General features: G+C 42.5%; 1 long non-coding RNA gene across 1 annotated transcript in view; it reads right to left on the reverse strand.

Moving 5' to 3' along the window:
- Nucleotides 1-15,476, reverse strand: part of LOC123370205 — a 59,146-nt gene that overhangs the window by 14,988 nt on the left and 28,682 nt on the right. Inside the window, exon 2 of the long non-coding RNA XR_006579308.1 lies at nucleotides 11,599-11,673. This is a non-coding gene — a long non-coding RNA (uncharacterized LOC123370205). The remainder of the gene's footprint in view (nucleotides 1-11,598; nucleotides 11,674-15,476) is intronic.

Here is a 15,476-nt window from a genome sequence, read left to right on the forward strand (position 1 = left end):
TCCCAACTCCACAAGAAACTGCATTTCCTGAACCAATACAGTCACGAGAGATGAGTCCATGAAAAGGACAGGGGAAGTGGGTTGGGGAAGGGGAGGGACTTGAACTGGATGATGTATCCCTCCTTTATGGTGTTGAGCACCCAATTGTCCTATATGATCAGTTTCCAAGCACTGTAAAAGACAGATAGGCATTGTCTAAAGGGAGATGAGATATGGTTGGTGTTCTGTCCTTGATGGAGCAATCAAAATTGCTTCAAAGCTGCCGTGATCTGACGAGAAGGGCCTGTTGTGGATGATGCCAATAGGCGATGTCAAGGAGGCTTAGTATTTCTTTTGAAGGTGTCCTGAGACCTCTGTTGACAAGAGGGTCTTTAGTACAGCTAAGCTTTAAACTGTTTCCTCTTTGTTACTGGGGTGTAAACCCAGAGTGAATGGAGGGTTGCTCAGAAATCTTTTAAGGTATGCATGATGTCATCCATTTTCTGGGGATACAGTTTGGACCCTTTGGAGGGTAACTCTTCAATGGAATTTTGCAGCTCCCTTGGGATGCAAAGGCTTGCAGCAAAGAGGAGTGCCTCATCGAGATGGCTGTAGCCATGGAGCATCAAGCCATGTCAGCAGCGTCAATGGCCACTTGAAGCAAGGTTTGGGCAGTGAGGTGTCCTTCAGAAACTATGGCCAAGTACTGTTCTCTGTATTCCTCAGGCAATTTGTCTGTACATTTGGAGATTGCGCTGACCAATAAATAAAGGTGCATTCAGACAACAGTGTCTGGCAATTTGACATTCCAATCTGAAGGCTGGCAGCAGTCTAGGCCTTCATGCTACATAGGTCCAGTCTTTTAAACTCCTTGTGTTTAGGAGAGGCCATAGCCACAAGAGAGTCTAGAGTCGGGTGGGTAAACAAATCATCAAAGTCTTGCTGATGAACCTGATAGTGTCTGTCTACCTGTTTGGCAGTGGGTGACACAAACCGGGTGTTTGCCAGAAGATTTTGGCTTCATTAATGGGAAGGGCGACCCTCCCTGGGGCAGGGGCCTGTAAGATATCTAGGAGCTTGTGTGGGTATCCTGTACAAGCTCTGCCTGCACTCCCAGAGATGTGGCCACCCTTCTCATAAGGGTCCTGGAACACTTTAAAATCTTCCTCCTCTGGAGATTGACAGCCTTGTCCAGGGAAGATCATGATGGGAGGAGGGGGGAGGGAGAGAATATCAAGTGGTTCCTCTGTTATCTTCCCTTCTTGCATAGGTTCCAGCAAAGGAGGAAGCTGATGGATGGTAGAAGGGGATTCTCTAGTATGGGTGAAGGCAATCTCCTTCTAGACTCAGAGGGGTAGCCGTGTTAGTCTGGTTCTGTAGAAGCAGCAAAGAATCCTGTGGCACCTTATAGACTAACAGACGTTTTGCAGCATGAGCTTTCGTGGGTGAATACCCACTTCGTCGGATGCAAGTGGTGGAAATTTCCTGGGGCAGGTATATATAAGCAAGCAAGAAGCAAGCTAGAGATAACGAGGTTAGATCAATCAGGGTGGATGAGGCCCTGTTCTAGCAGTTGAGGTGTGAAAACCAAGGGAGGAGAAACTGGTTCTGTAATTGGCAAGCCATTCACAGTCTTTGTTTAGTCCTGAGCTGATGGTGTCAAATTTGCAGATGAACTGGAGCTCAGCAGTTTCTCTTTGAAGTCTGGTCCTAAAGTTTTTTGCTGTAGGATGGCCACCTTAAGATCTGCTATTGTGTGGCCAGGGAGGTTGAAGTGTTCTCCTACAGGTTTTTGTATATTGCCATTCCTAATGTCACAAAGGAATGGCAATATACAAAAACCTGTAGGAGAACACTTCAACCTCCCTGGCCACACAATAGCAGATCTTAAGGTGGCCATCCTACAGCAAAAAAACTTTAGGACCAGACTTCAAAGAGAAACTGCTGAGCTCCAGTTCATCTGCAAATTTGACACCATCAGCTCAGGACTAAACAAAGACTGTGAATGGCTTGCCAATTACAGAACCAGTTTCTCCTCCCTTGGTTTTCACACCTCAACTGCTAGAACAGGGCCTCATCCACCCTGATTGATCTAACCTCGTTATCTCTAGCTTGCTTCTTGCTTGCTTATATATACCTGCCCCAGGAAATTTCCACCACTTGCATCCGAAGAAGTGGGTATTCACCCACGAAAGCTCATGCTGCAAAACGTCTGTTAGTCTATAAGGTGCCACAGGATTCTTTGCTGCTCCTTCTAGACTGGGACTCCAGTAAGGCCAGAGGGGATATTCCACTCTTAACTGCCCATGGTGATAGGAACCATATGGGGCATCCTTGTAAGAGTGCCAGTCAGGGATTTTAGATTTAGTATCTCCAGAACAAGGTCTATACAGTGATCTAAAAGACCTCAGAAGGGATATTAGTCACTCATAGTTCAAGTCCAAAAAGGAGTTGCAACTCTCCTTGGTAAATTGAAAACAGTCCCAACTGGCATTTGTGGAGGTTTCAATGTTGGAGAAACCCAGTGCTTCCCTATTGGCACGGACAGAGAGGAAGTGTCCAAGGGAGTCAGCAGCAGTGGTTCAGGCAGCCAAAACACCAATAGCTAAGTTGCTGCTGATGGAGCCATCATAATGATCAATATCATTGATGGCACCAGCGGTGTTGAGACTGAGACCATCGGTGCTGGATGGTGCAACAAAGGAAAGTCTGATACTGGCAAATGCAAGAAGTCCTTCCATGCAAAGAAGGCCCATGGAGTAGAAGGTACCTAAAAAGTTAAGTTTTCATCTAGCTGAGCCAACGGTACTGTGCCAATGGTGCTAGCATTGATGGTGCTGCAGAGAAAGGACCCAGTAATGGTGAAGACACTGGTCCTTAATGGTCCAGAGGAACTGGAGTCTACAGTGCCTGCAAGCAGTCCTCGGCACTGGAGGACTCACTCGAAGCCTGTGTGATGAAGGGTGGGACTTGACCATTTGTGAGGCGCAGACAAGGCTAGTTTAGAGCACTTTGAGGAGGTTGCTGGGGAAGAGGAGGAATGGTTTCTCTCTTCAGATTTAGGATCGAAAGCCAGGTGTTCCAAGGGGGCACTTCTTGTGAATGAAGTGTCTGTTCTCTTATGGTCAGGGTCTGGTTCTGAAGAAGGATGCATCACCTCCTCCATAAGGTGGTCTTTTGAGGTGGAAATCCCTCTATTTCTTGTTTGTTCCAGTAAGAAAGGAAGTACAAATCGAACATTTGTCCCTCATCAAGACAAATTAAGCAGCTTTTGTGCCTATCCATGAAAGGGATCACCTCCCTACGCATTGCACACTGCCTGGACCCTGTGGGGTTTTCAGGTTAAATCCACCAGTTCTTGGACTAACTATACTAAAATTAAACTAGAACTAAGAACTATATACTAGAACTTGAAGAACTAGGGGTCACCAAATGAAATTAATCGACAGCAGGTTTAAAACAAACAAAAGGAAGTATTTCTTCACACAATGCACAGTCAACCTGTGGAATTTTTTTTTGACAGAGGATGTTGTGAAGGCCAAGACTAGAACAGGGTTCAAAAAAGAACTAGATAAATTCATGAAGGATAGATCCATCAATGGCTATTAGCCAGGATGGACAGGGATGGTGTCCCTAGCCTTTGTTTGCCAGAAGCTAGGAATGGGTGACAGGGCATGGATCACTTGATGATTACCCGTTCTATTCATTCCCTCTGGGGCACCTGGCATTGTCCACTGTCAGAAGACAGGATGCTGGGCTAAATGGACCTTTGGTCTGACCCAGTATGGCTGTTCTTACAGTAAGAAGAACTCTTTATGAAGGCTGGTGTACTGAAGCTAAACAACTATGGGGCAGTCCAACTCTCATCACAAGTGATGAGACGGAACTGAGAGAGAGGTGGGAGCCACTCCTCTTTTATGCCCTCAGTTCAGCATACAAGGAGAGCAGGGAATGTGCAGCACCCAGTAGTGCTGCCCTGCTGGTAAAAATTTCTGACTCCAGCACACTCTGTGCATATATACCTACAGTTGAAGGTATCTGTGCACAGTCACTCGAAAGAGGACTAGGAGTTATAATGCCTGGAAGACCAAGGAGGAGTTATTATCATGAGAAGCTTTACTCATTTTAACCAGTACAAGAACAAGAATTACTATGTATAAATCAAGGGTATTTATACACCTTACTTGGCAACAGTTGGGCCCAAGTGGGATACAGTTTCAGGCTTCAATAGGAGTACCAGGGCTGCTTTCAGACTTGGCCCCTGTACTTTATAAAAGACAGAAACTGAAGAAAGCACAGAAAAAAACCAAAAGTAGTTCAAGATTTGAAAAGTAGGGTCTGTGATGGACATTTCGGGAAATGGGCATTGTTCACCCTATGGAAAAAAGGATGGAAAGAGGACATGGTTACAGTCTACGGCTACATAAAGGGATATTAAAAAGACCCCTTATTTTCATTAATTGATGAAGATACAAGAAGAAGAAGATGGGGTATAAACAGACAGAATCTTGTTTGAACAGATGTACACACACACCCCCACATATAATCCAAACTCATTCTTCTCCTAGTGTCTATAACCCTTCTGCCAGGTGCCTGAGATCTAGGATCCAGCAAGCTGGGAGGGTCCAAGAGCTCAGGCTGCAACCCGAGTCTGAATGTCTACACCAGTGGTCCTCAAAGTCAGTCCGCCACTTGTTCAGGGAAAGCCCCTGGCGGGCCAGACCGATTTGTTTACCTGCTGTGTTCGCAGGTTCGGCCGATCGTGGCTCCCACTTTCCACGGTTCGCCGCTCCAGGCCAATGGGGGCTGCGGGAACAGCAGCCAACACATCCCTCGGCCCGCACTGCTTCCCTCAGCCCCCCTTGGCCTTGCGCGGCAAACCACGGCCAGTGGGAGCCATGATCGGCTGAACCTGCAGACGCGGCTGGTAAACAAACCAACCTGGCCCGCCAGGGGCTTTCCCTGAACAAGTGGTGGACCGACTTTGAGAACCACTGGTCTACACCACAATTAAACAGCCCCTTAGCCCGAGCCCCACAAGCCTGAGACAGCTGGCATGGGCCAGCTGTAGTATAGACATGCCCTCAGGCTTTAGGCCACGAGGATTACACTAGTAACTCAAAAAACTAAACAAAAGTCTTGCCCAAGATCAAGCTGTCTTCCCAAGCTTGGCTGTTTCTAGGAATTTCTCTATCCCAGAACCTAGCTCCCTCTTTCCCATACAGACAGTCCAACCCCCTGTATGTTGTGATTGAGGATAACAGGATCCCCCTTCCACTATGAGTCTGCAGTAATTACTATACGTTTATTGCCGGATTCTAGATCCTTAGGTTTGAGTGACTCACCAAAGGAGTTCTCCTCTCCTTCCCAGGATCTTAGAAACTGTCACTCTGTTACCATCAATACAGGGCTTAAGATGCAGCAGGGAAAAGTGAGGTTAAGAAGATAGAAAGAGCTGCAGACTATAAAGACATCTAGGCAATGGAACAATTTGCTGTTTAGGTTGTGGATGGCTAGATCAGTGACAACTGAGAAATAATGAAATCAGTTCAGCCACAAGGCAGGAGGATGTATTAGATGACCCGTAAGCGGTCCTTTCAAAACATGATGATTTTATAAAGTGTGAAGGGATCAAGGAAAATGATTAAGTAAATAAATTTAAAATGTGCTCTCTAAATATATAACGATGATGGTGGTTGTAGCATGTATTTCTAAAGTACCCATCTTTCTCCACTCAGTCTGGGCCTGCTTGCAAAAAAATTTTCACGGACAAAACCTACCTCAGCACAAATTATTTTCAAGAGCCATTTGAATTGAGCTGTTATAAGCAAATATATAGCCAGGATTAATTACTGAGCTATTTGTAATTTTCTCTCCTGGTGCATCCCATGACTAGAGGTGCATGACATGGCAAATTTTTGTCTTTGATAATGAGCACATCACTTCTCAAGAGTGCAGCAAACAAAACAGAAACTAATTTGTAACTGCGACTAATCAGGCATCTGCAGGCAATGAGAAACTTCCATCAGTGTCCTTCATGGGTCTCTTACCGCTTTATGTTGCTGCATAGGATTATTCATTTTGTGAGGTAACCTCACTGACTCCATACACCTCAGTGGAGTTACAGCAGGATTGAATTTGGCTCTGGCCCAGGTCATCAAGGTATTTGGGCTCCTAATTTCCATGGATTTCAGTATGCAGTATTGTGATTTCAGGGAAGTTAGGAGCCTAAATACATTTGAGGACGTGGGCCGACGTGAATTGAAGCTAGTTTTTGAAACTACTAAACAAGAGAGAGGGCTGGAAAATGGCAATAAACAAACAAACATCACACAAAGCTTTATGGGAAAATGTGTATCTTGTCAAAAGCTTGAAATTTTGAGAAAATTCCACAGCTTCACTAAACACGGCATAGGAGCTTGATGCAGAAATTAGTAGTTGAGTTTCTATGGCCTGTGTCATGCAGGAGGTCAGCTGAAATGATCATAATGGTCTCTTCTGGCCTTCACATCTATAAAGCGATAAATGATGACGAATTTATATGATTATAGATATATTTATATATCTGCTACATCTCAGACCACCAGTTTTATTGTTGGGAAGACGGCTAAAGTGCTGATATTTAGATTGTTAGAGACTATCAAGAACATGGTGGCTAAGTAGCCATCCATCCAACCAACCAGATCTTTAGCTATTCAGTCAGAAGTGTATACTATACAAAAAAAGCAATTCAGACAATTCTCTCTCATTAGAAAAGTGGGATTCGTTCTGGCAGCGTCGTTATTTGAACTGTAACATTTGGTTAATATATAAAAGTCATATAAATTCTTCATCATTCATCGCTTTATAGATGTTAAGTCCAAAAGGGACCATTATGATCATCTCACCTGACCTCCTGCATGACACTGGCCATAGAACCTCAACCATTAATTTCTGCATCAAGCCCGTAACTTCTGATGTAGCATATCTTTTAGCAGGACATCCAGTCTTGATTTAAAACATTGATTGTATCGGTATATTTTATTTAAAGTACCGTAGAACCCTGTTTAGCTGATCTAATCGGGACCGGGGCCAGATAAGATAATAAAAAATTCAGATAAAACAGGAGAATGGGCAAAGAGCTTTCCATCCATTATTTTAAGATGCAGAGTTTCCTTTAAACTAGCTGACCCCTGCCAGAAAAGCATTAAAACATGCCTCCCTTCTGATCTACTTAACAGAATATACAAAACATTCGTTCTTGCAAACAATTTTTGTTCATGCAATAACAGGAAAACTGACATGAGTTTTTAACAAGTTGTATTAATCATGTTTACACTTTACCGCTGAACATTATAGGGACCATCTACAAAGTCTGTTTAATGTTACACAAGGCACCATCTCTAACATCACAAACAGTACAATTTTTAAAAAATCCAAAAATGATAGTAATTATAAAGCATTAAAACATACCCCCCCCCTCTTTTTTTATTTACAGAATACACACACTGTTACTCCTAGTAAAGAGTACCAGTTTTTTAAAACACAGAAACTATCATTTTATGTTGCACTGGTTGTTCGGTTAATACAGACAGCCGGATAATGGAGTCTTGGATAAATGAGGTTCTACTGTCTCTCTCTTATTTAGCACCTAGACACTATGGTGACGGGTACAGTAGCAATAGATAAATCAGTAGATTGAGCAAGCTGAGTTTTCTCACTGTAATGTAACAATTGCATCATGCAGTAACTATTTCCATTTATAAACGCCGACTTTATAAATGCTGCACAAATGAGCTCAGGCAGCTTTGTTCTGAAGTGAGAATTGGAGGCCTTACAACTACAGTTATAGTTTTGAGGGAAACCCATTCATGGATGAGTCTGGGTATAGACAAACCCAAGAAGGAACTGATAATCTCTAAGAATACTCCTGGATCATCCAACATGTGAGAATCCAGAAATGTCATACATCATGGAACTGTCTCCATAATTTCCATCAGGGACTGACTACTCCCTTCTCTAAGATATTGGTAACAAAACAAAACAAAACAACAACAAAACCTACTAGAGAAAGCCCTGCAGGGATGACTAAGTTGCATCAGTTCTCCCAGAGGTAAAATGTATACAAATCAAATCAAAATATAAATCATTCCACCCTGTTGTGGGGTTTATGCACAGTTTCTTTTAATAAAATATGCAAATATTTTGCAGTAAATTGATTTCCCAGTTTCAGTTCTCTTATCTCCATATTTATTATTCATGATCCTTCTACTCCCCCACTTGAGCAGAGGAAAAAAAAAAAAAGAGGGGAAAAAAGCTGTGTAGAGTTCACTTGCTTTTAGGAACTAGCTTTATTATTGTGATTATTAGCACAATTTTATACTCCTAGGAGTGAAAGATAAATGTAGATATTACTTCTAATCTCAGCCAAAGCTAAGAGGTAATATAATGACACCCTCTTTAATGCAAATCATTGCAATAAATGACTACATTGCCCAAGAACTCTACTGCATGGCAAATTGTAATGAAAGTTTGAATTGCCGGAGCAAAATGACTATTGTTTAACCTGCGCCCAAGCTGGATGGTATTACGGCTGTTGTTAAACGTGTATACATCATGACTTTACGGAGAAACAATCCATTAACCTAGAATTGTTACTGTAAAATCTTAGTGCTTTGAAAAGAAAAAAAAAAGATTTATTTTCAAGCAAATGAGCGGCTGAAATCTGCCTGTGACTTTTACATAACAGTAGTTAATGTAAATACTATCATTTCACATTACTTAGGAGGCTAATGTGCTCTGTGGAGAAGGCACCAAGTTTGATTAGACTGGGGAGCAGCAACCTTTGTTGTTGAAGGTCTCTGATGAAATAAAAGGAGGGGGGAAGCTGTTGAATCACATGACAGAGCATGCTCAGCCAGGCACATGCCATAGGAAGAGGGGAAGGGAAAGGAAAAAGCGAGAAAGATTTGGAAGATATAAAAGTGATGGGTCTCTCTCTTATTTACAAGCATGCCCCGATACACCACTCCGGCAGCATAAAGGGATCTTAAAGTGAGTGTAAATTATAGGTGTAAGTTACATTGCCACCTGTTGTAAGGCATGTTTGCACTGCTACCACTGTTTGAAAGGACTTTAGAATCAAGCCCAATGACTTCTCCCCATTAAGAATCCCACAATTATGGGTAGCACTTTCAAAACCACCTAAGCAACCTGGGGGCCTGAGTCCAATTGACTTTCAAAGGGACCTGGGCTCCTAAGTGATGTAGGTGCTTTTGAAAATGTTACCCTATACAAAGAGCAGGATTCTGCATATATGTGATGAAGGACTAGAGCTGAGCAAAAATCTGCAGGAAATTTTAGATTTTCCACTAGGAAAAATTAAAGAAAATATTTTGTTTTCATTTTGGATGGGTTTGACCTGAATAGAAATATTTTGGTTTGTTGAACTGACTCGAAACATTTTGTTTCATATCAGTTCAAGATTAAACTGTGTTGGCCATGATGGCATGTTACCTCATGGGCGTTGGAGTCTGGGTACATTTTTCGCAGAAAATTTAGATTTTGCAGAAACTGCATTTTCCATTGAAAAAATAATTCCAGTAGAAAATTCCATATCAGTTCTACTATAGAGTATTTGTGTGAGGGAATGTAGTTCAGGATCAGATCCACAGCATTAAAATTAGAGATCAAGTTTTCTGCTGGCACAACTCCATTGAAGTAAATGGATTTGGCCCTATGCATTAGGCCTGAAAAGTGAGTGCATTGCATCAGATCTCTCCAGTTAAAGTCTCTTGTGATAAGATCAAATACAGGGAAGAAAATACTTTTAAAAAATCACCAATTTCAGATATTTTTTTTCTGGGAGGGACTTTATTGGCCTGATTCTCCACTCCATCACTCGGTTTACACTGGTGAAAGTCCACTGGCTTAAAAGGACTAACAACAAAATAAAGCTGGTGTAACAGCATAGAATCATAGAATCTCAGGGTCGGAAGGGACCTCAGGAGGTCATCTAGTCCAACCCCCTGCTCAAAGCAGGACCAATTCCCAACTAAATCATCCCAGCCAGGGCTTTGTCAAGCCTGACCTTAAAAACCTCTAAAGAAGGAGATTCCACCACCTCCCTAGTAACCCATTCCAGTGCTTTACCACCCTCCTAGTGAAAAGTTTTTCCTAATATCCAACTTAAACCACCCCCATTGCAACTTGAGACCATTACTTCTCATTTTGTCATCAGGTACCACTGAGAACAGTCTAGATCATCCTCTTTGGAACCTCCTTTTAGGTAGTTGAAAGCAGCCATCAAAGAGAACCAAGCTCGGTATCCCTGAAAGAGCCTCCCACCTAGATCCACTAGTAAAGAAATCCCCTATGCAGTCTAGCAAAATTCTATTTGCTCACTCATCCAGGGCAAGTACTTTTTTTTTTTAAACAAGCAAGTGAAATACCATTTTTTTTTCATAATCACTGGTCATCAGATTAAAGGGCAGATGAACGAATTTTGTGCCTGGGTTGTTAAATTTTCAGTTTTACAGAGGCAGCCCTGTAGTATCAGCCTCCTTGAAGCTGATACTTGAAGTATCTTCTATTCATACATACACACCAGATTCTGAGGTGAAGGACAGCTTTGCTAAGATTCATATAGTAGCAGCATACAGTAACAGGCATTTACCATCATGGTCAACTGTGCTTCAGTGGTGCTCTATTATATCCAGTTCTGAACAATTTTTCAAAAGACATAAATTAAACTTCAAAAACTCTCTAAAAGAAAAGTCTGCTTAAAAAAAGTTTGTTCCTGTTGCAGAGTATTATCTGTAAGTCCTCCAGCTAGTCTAAAAGCCTCTCCCACTGCTCCATGGGATTTCTAGTGAATTAATAATGTCACTGATGAATATTCAAAAGTAGGCAGCTATTGTGCCTCCAAGCACATAATTAATTATTCATTACACATTTTTATTCACTGAATTAAAAAACACAGGGTGCTCTGGGAAATGAAGTGTACTTCACTGCAGGGGCATGAAATTCTACACTGTCCCTTTAAGGATTATTACTCTGTATTTATAGTTGCCAAGCAACATAAATGCTGGGCAATTAGATCATGGGTTGTCCCTGAAGACTGATGGGATAATAAGCAGTAGTCAAGTATTAAGTTGACCCAGTAAAGGTCCCACATGAATAAACCTGGGGTAGGACCACAGCTGGCATCTTTCAAATGAAACTTTTACATTAATACAGTATAAAAGGTGCTTCTTGTCAGGAATTTCACATAGGCAAAAATGCAAAGGCTGTGGAATGAGTTAACACCACTTTACACGGCAGCAGGTTTAATGCATTTGTCCTTCAGACTAATCTTTGATTGCAAAGTTATGAGCATGCTGAGTCTGAGAAAGGCTTCAAAAACAGAGAGGAAGTCACTGGTTTACCTCCCAAGAGCTGCCTGCTCTCATGTTGACGTAAAATTCTACCCCTAATTATTCAACAAGACTCATTAACAGGAAGAAAATACAGTTTTGTTCTTGGCTTTACAAAAAATCAGAAAGAATTGTTAAAATTTGTGACGAGGTTACACTTCTCAACTGGAGATAAACAGGGGCAGAGACAAAAGTGTCCTCAACAGAAAGACAGAGCAGAACAAACCTCTGAAAATTATTGCTTGCAACGGTGCCATAAGTAGCTATCGAATGGATCTCACTGGACAGTAATCCTGTAATCCTGAAACATAGAACAAATGGGGTCAGAGTGATTTCCTTAACCAGCTCTTACAGTTTTGTTGCAAATACAAACTTCAAATTGCAGCTGGCTACTAGCCATCTCTTTCTTCACAGAATTAATTTTTGCAAATCCTTCTACTTAATTTCAGACAATTCTCTTTTCTCTCAAAACTATTTTCAAGTGAAAAAAATCCATAGAAAAAAAACCCTCACTCACTTCAATATTTTCCCATTAATACTTGTTATTTTTTTAAGCTAAATATGTTTCAGTATCCCCACTTGTGACACAAGATGATGGTTTTATTGTACTTTTAGATCATTAATTTTGTAGAGGAAAATGAGAAATCATAGCTTATCTCTGTCTGCAGACACTTTGCTATGCTAGAGCATGAAATAGTTCTCAGCTGGAGATACAGCAAGGCTTTCTAGAGTTTTGTAATACAAGGCAAAAAGTACAATTCCCAGGAAGTATCATACATCCCTTAGTGTAAGAGAAAAGAGAGTATGTGCATGTAAATTTAACCAAGCACATATCGATATACATCATGTTGCCCTAGACAGTCAGATGTGTGTGTGTGTGTGTGTGTGTGTGTGTACGCGCACTCATTCATTAAATTATGTTTATATATTGCATGCTTGGTTAGTTTTGTAGTGAAAATATTTGGCAGAAAAGGCAAATGCACAAAATGATTTTACTGACAATATTATTTGCAAGGATGCCCCAAAATTTTGCAAATGTTTTATTGTTGATGTTTTTAAGCATTTGGGGCAGAATTTGAGCAGGAGATCAGAATAGATGTGATGCTTCTAATTTATTTTGGGGGTCACAAGTAATTCAACAGGTGATACCATTGACTATGCTCATTAACGGTTTGATCCTGCTCAATAACCTAGCCTCAACTTAATAAAGCCAATCATGTACTTGAACCTAAGCATGTGCTTAAGAGCAGTCACTGGATCAGAGCCCGAGAGAGCATCACCTTGCACAACTAAGCCCTAAAACTATTCACAAAAATCTGTTTACAAGGATACCCCTAGAAATCGGAGAGGAAAAAGAAATCTTATAAATATTGCAAAAAATAATTCAATAATATTGCACTTAAAAGGGCACCTAAGAAAGAAGGAAAAAAGGAATGTGGGGAAGTGGGTGTGGCTCGCCCATAGACACTCTCCCCTAATATGTGGCTCATCCACCCAAGCAAGCGTTCCACCTGTGAGCTGGAATCAACTATATGTTCAGCATGACCAGCACAGCTCAGCTAGGCTGGTGAGAGTCATTTTGCCATCAGGCAGGAATGAGTTGAGCCATGTGGGGCTCACCACCATCTAGTAGTGAAATCACACATGAAGTCAGCCTGGCTTAGGGCACAATCTTAATATTCCTTTTATCACTTATTGTTGCGTCCACTGCATATTTCTCACTGACAAGTCAAGAGATGCCTGGGATTATTTCTAGGTGCTAGATGTATTCACTTTAATACTTATAACAATATGGTTGTATTTTATATATGTATGCAGATGCTATATAACTGAAACCGTCTACTCTGAATTAATTTTGCTGTGTTCATCAATTTGAAAACCCTGCAAAAATTAATTTCCAGCAATCATTTTTAGCAACAGGCATAAGAATATTGGTTTGCAAAACTTGTATCCATTTGTTGGTTGTACAAATGCAAAAAAACAAGGGAAAGTGGTTTTGGGATGTTGCAAAGTTTAGGACACCTTTAAGTAAAACTGTACATTCATTGTCTGTAATGTTCTGATATTGACATTCATAGGTATCTATGGCCTCCAGCGCAGACTCATGGTTCTTCTGCTTGTGAAAGTTGCATGACCTCATGGCTTTGTTGATGGGTGAGCACTAGCAGGAAGAGTCCCGGGAATGGTGACGCAGGCACAAACTCAGACACAAAGGGATATGGATTTATTACTGGAAGAGGAGGCAGAGACAGCTGCCCTCCTGCTGCTGATGCTGCAGATTGCAAGACACTTTCACTTTCCCTCAGCAGGTTCCATTCCCAGGCGCCATCTTGCAGGGGTATGTCTTGGGTCAAGGAGCCTTTCCATCTGGAAGGAGGTGCACCCTTTAGGGGCTGTCTGTGCCACGCACACAGACCCAGCCAGCACCGTGACTGTTTCACCGTAACTGTTTCACTGCATTGGTTTGCCACCTAGGGTGACCAGATAGCAAGTGTGAAAAATCAGGACTGCGGTGAGGGGCTATAGGTGCCTATATAAGACAAAGCCCGGACTATTGGGACTGTCCCTATACAATTGGGACATCTGGTCACCCTGTGGCCCCATCTGGCTTGGGAATGGGGGTGGCGGGCTCTCCCTCTTTTCCCTGGGCAGACCTTCTGCCTGCAGAATCAAGCCCATTAGCTGTTTTAGTTAATACTTATTTAGAAGTAACAACAGTGACCCCGCTTCCCCTGCAATCACAGTGCCCTTGGGGCACTGCTGCTGTAATGTCCCTAAAATCCCTGGGACATTCTTCCTCCATGAAACTTCTCAAAGAGTCATAAAGGCAATTGCCCCTCTCACGTACACCAAGGCCAGTAGTGACAATGGAGCATATGCAGCTCCATAAAAATCAACCCTACCTGCCTCTTCCAAACTCAGTGCTTTCTCCCTCTGCCTTGACCGTCTCACCCCTCCCCCAGGTCCCTTCATGGCCTTCACATCTTCAGCATCAGAATGAAACGCCTCATCCACACCTTCAGGGTATTACACAGCCCAGCCCCTGCCTACCTCTTGTCTCCTGCTGCTTGGGGGCCCACACTTCGCTAATCTTGCTCTCCCTCTTGCCTCCCTTGTCCACTTTTCCCTCAAGCACGTACCATGCTGCCCTTACCCCTGAAGCATCCTCCCCCATCCTGTTACACCACCCAACCAGCCATTCCTCCTTCCAAGCCCTCCACAAAACCTTCTTATATTCTCTCCAGCAATGACCCACCCGCCTCTGCCAAACACCATCTACATTATTAATCATCAATAACAATAAAGCAACAGTAAAGGAACTAACATGACGTGCACCTTGAGAAGCTGAGCTGCCTCACAACCCTATTTTGTATAAAACCTCTTTCCCCTGCCTGTCTGGTGTCTTGCCTTATGAGTCAGGTCAGACGTATCTCATCTCGACTGAAATCTCCTCAGGGCAGTCATGTTTGTTCTCTCTGCAGAGTGCCATGTACACCAAGGGAGTTCTATATCAATGCTAAATGACAATCATACCGCTGCGTGTACATGCCTGGGATTCAGAATTGTGATATTACACCCACGTTCTGCCATATTTTTCCCCCTGGGGAAATAAAGAACATTCCAAAAGTCTGATGTCCAAATCTAAGGGAAAATCCTGCCCCTCTTACGAGGCTGCACAAGGCTCGAAGCCTGGTGGAAGCAGCCCTGGCACCCATGGAGACACAAGCCATAGAAAGACAACTCAGGAGGAATCTGCACTACAGCTGAGCGGTAACTTTTTTAATGAAACATTTTTCCATCAGAAAATCCTGATTCATCAAACACGGAAGTGTTTGTAGGGTGCATTGGTTCAGAGGAACCTTTCCTCAGGAAGATTTCTTAGGTCCAGGATAGAATTCTTGTAGCTTGGGTGGGAAACCTTAATCCCTGTGTGGGAGCAAGGCATCTGCATTTTTTTTAAAGACATCATTTTAGTCACTGTATTTGGATGGAAGCCAAGTACTGGAATCAGCAAGAAGCTCTGCTGGGCCATTTATCTCTGCTTCTGACCGCTGGGGAACTACTGCCCGCTGCCTGTTTCCTGGGGTCAAGCTGTGCTGCTGG

This window comes from Mauremys mutica, chromosome 4 (genome assembly GCF_020497125.1).
Source record: "Mauremys mutica isolate MM-2020 ecotype Southern chromosome 4, ASM2049712v1, whole genome shotgun sequence".
Taxonomy (NCBI): Eukaryota; Metazoa; Chordata; order Testudines; family Geoemydidae; genus Mauremys; species Mauremys mutica.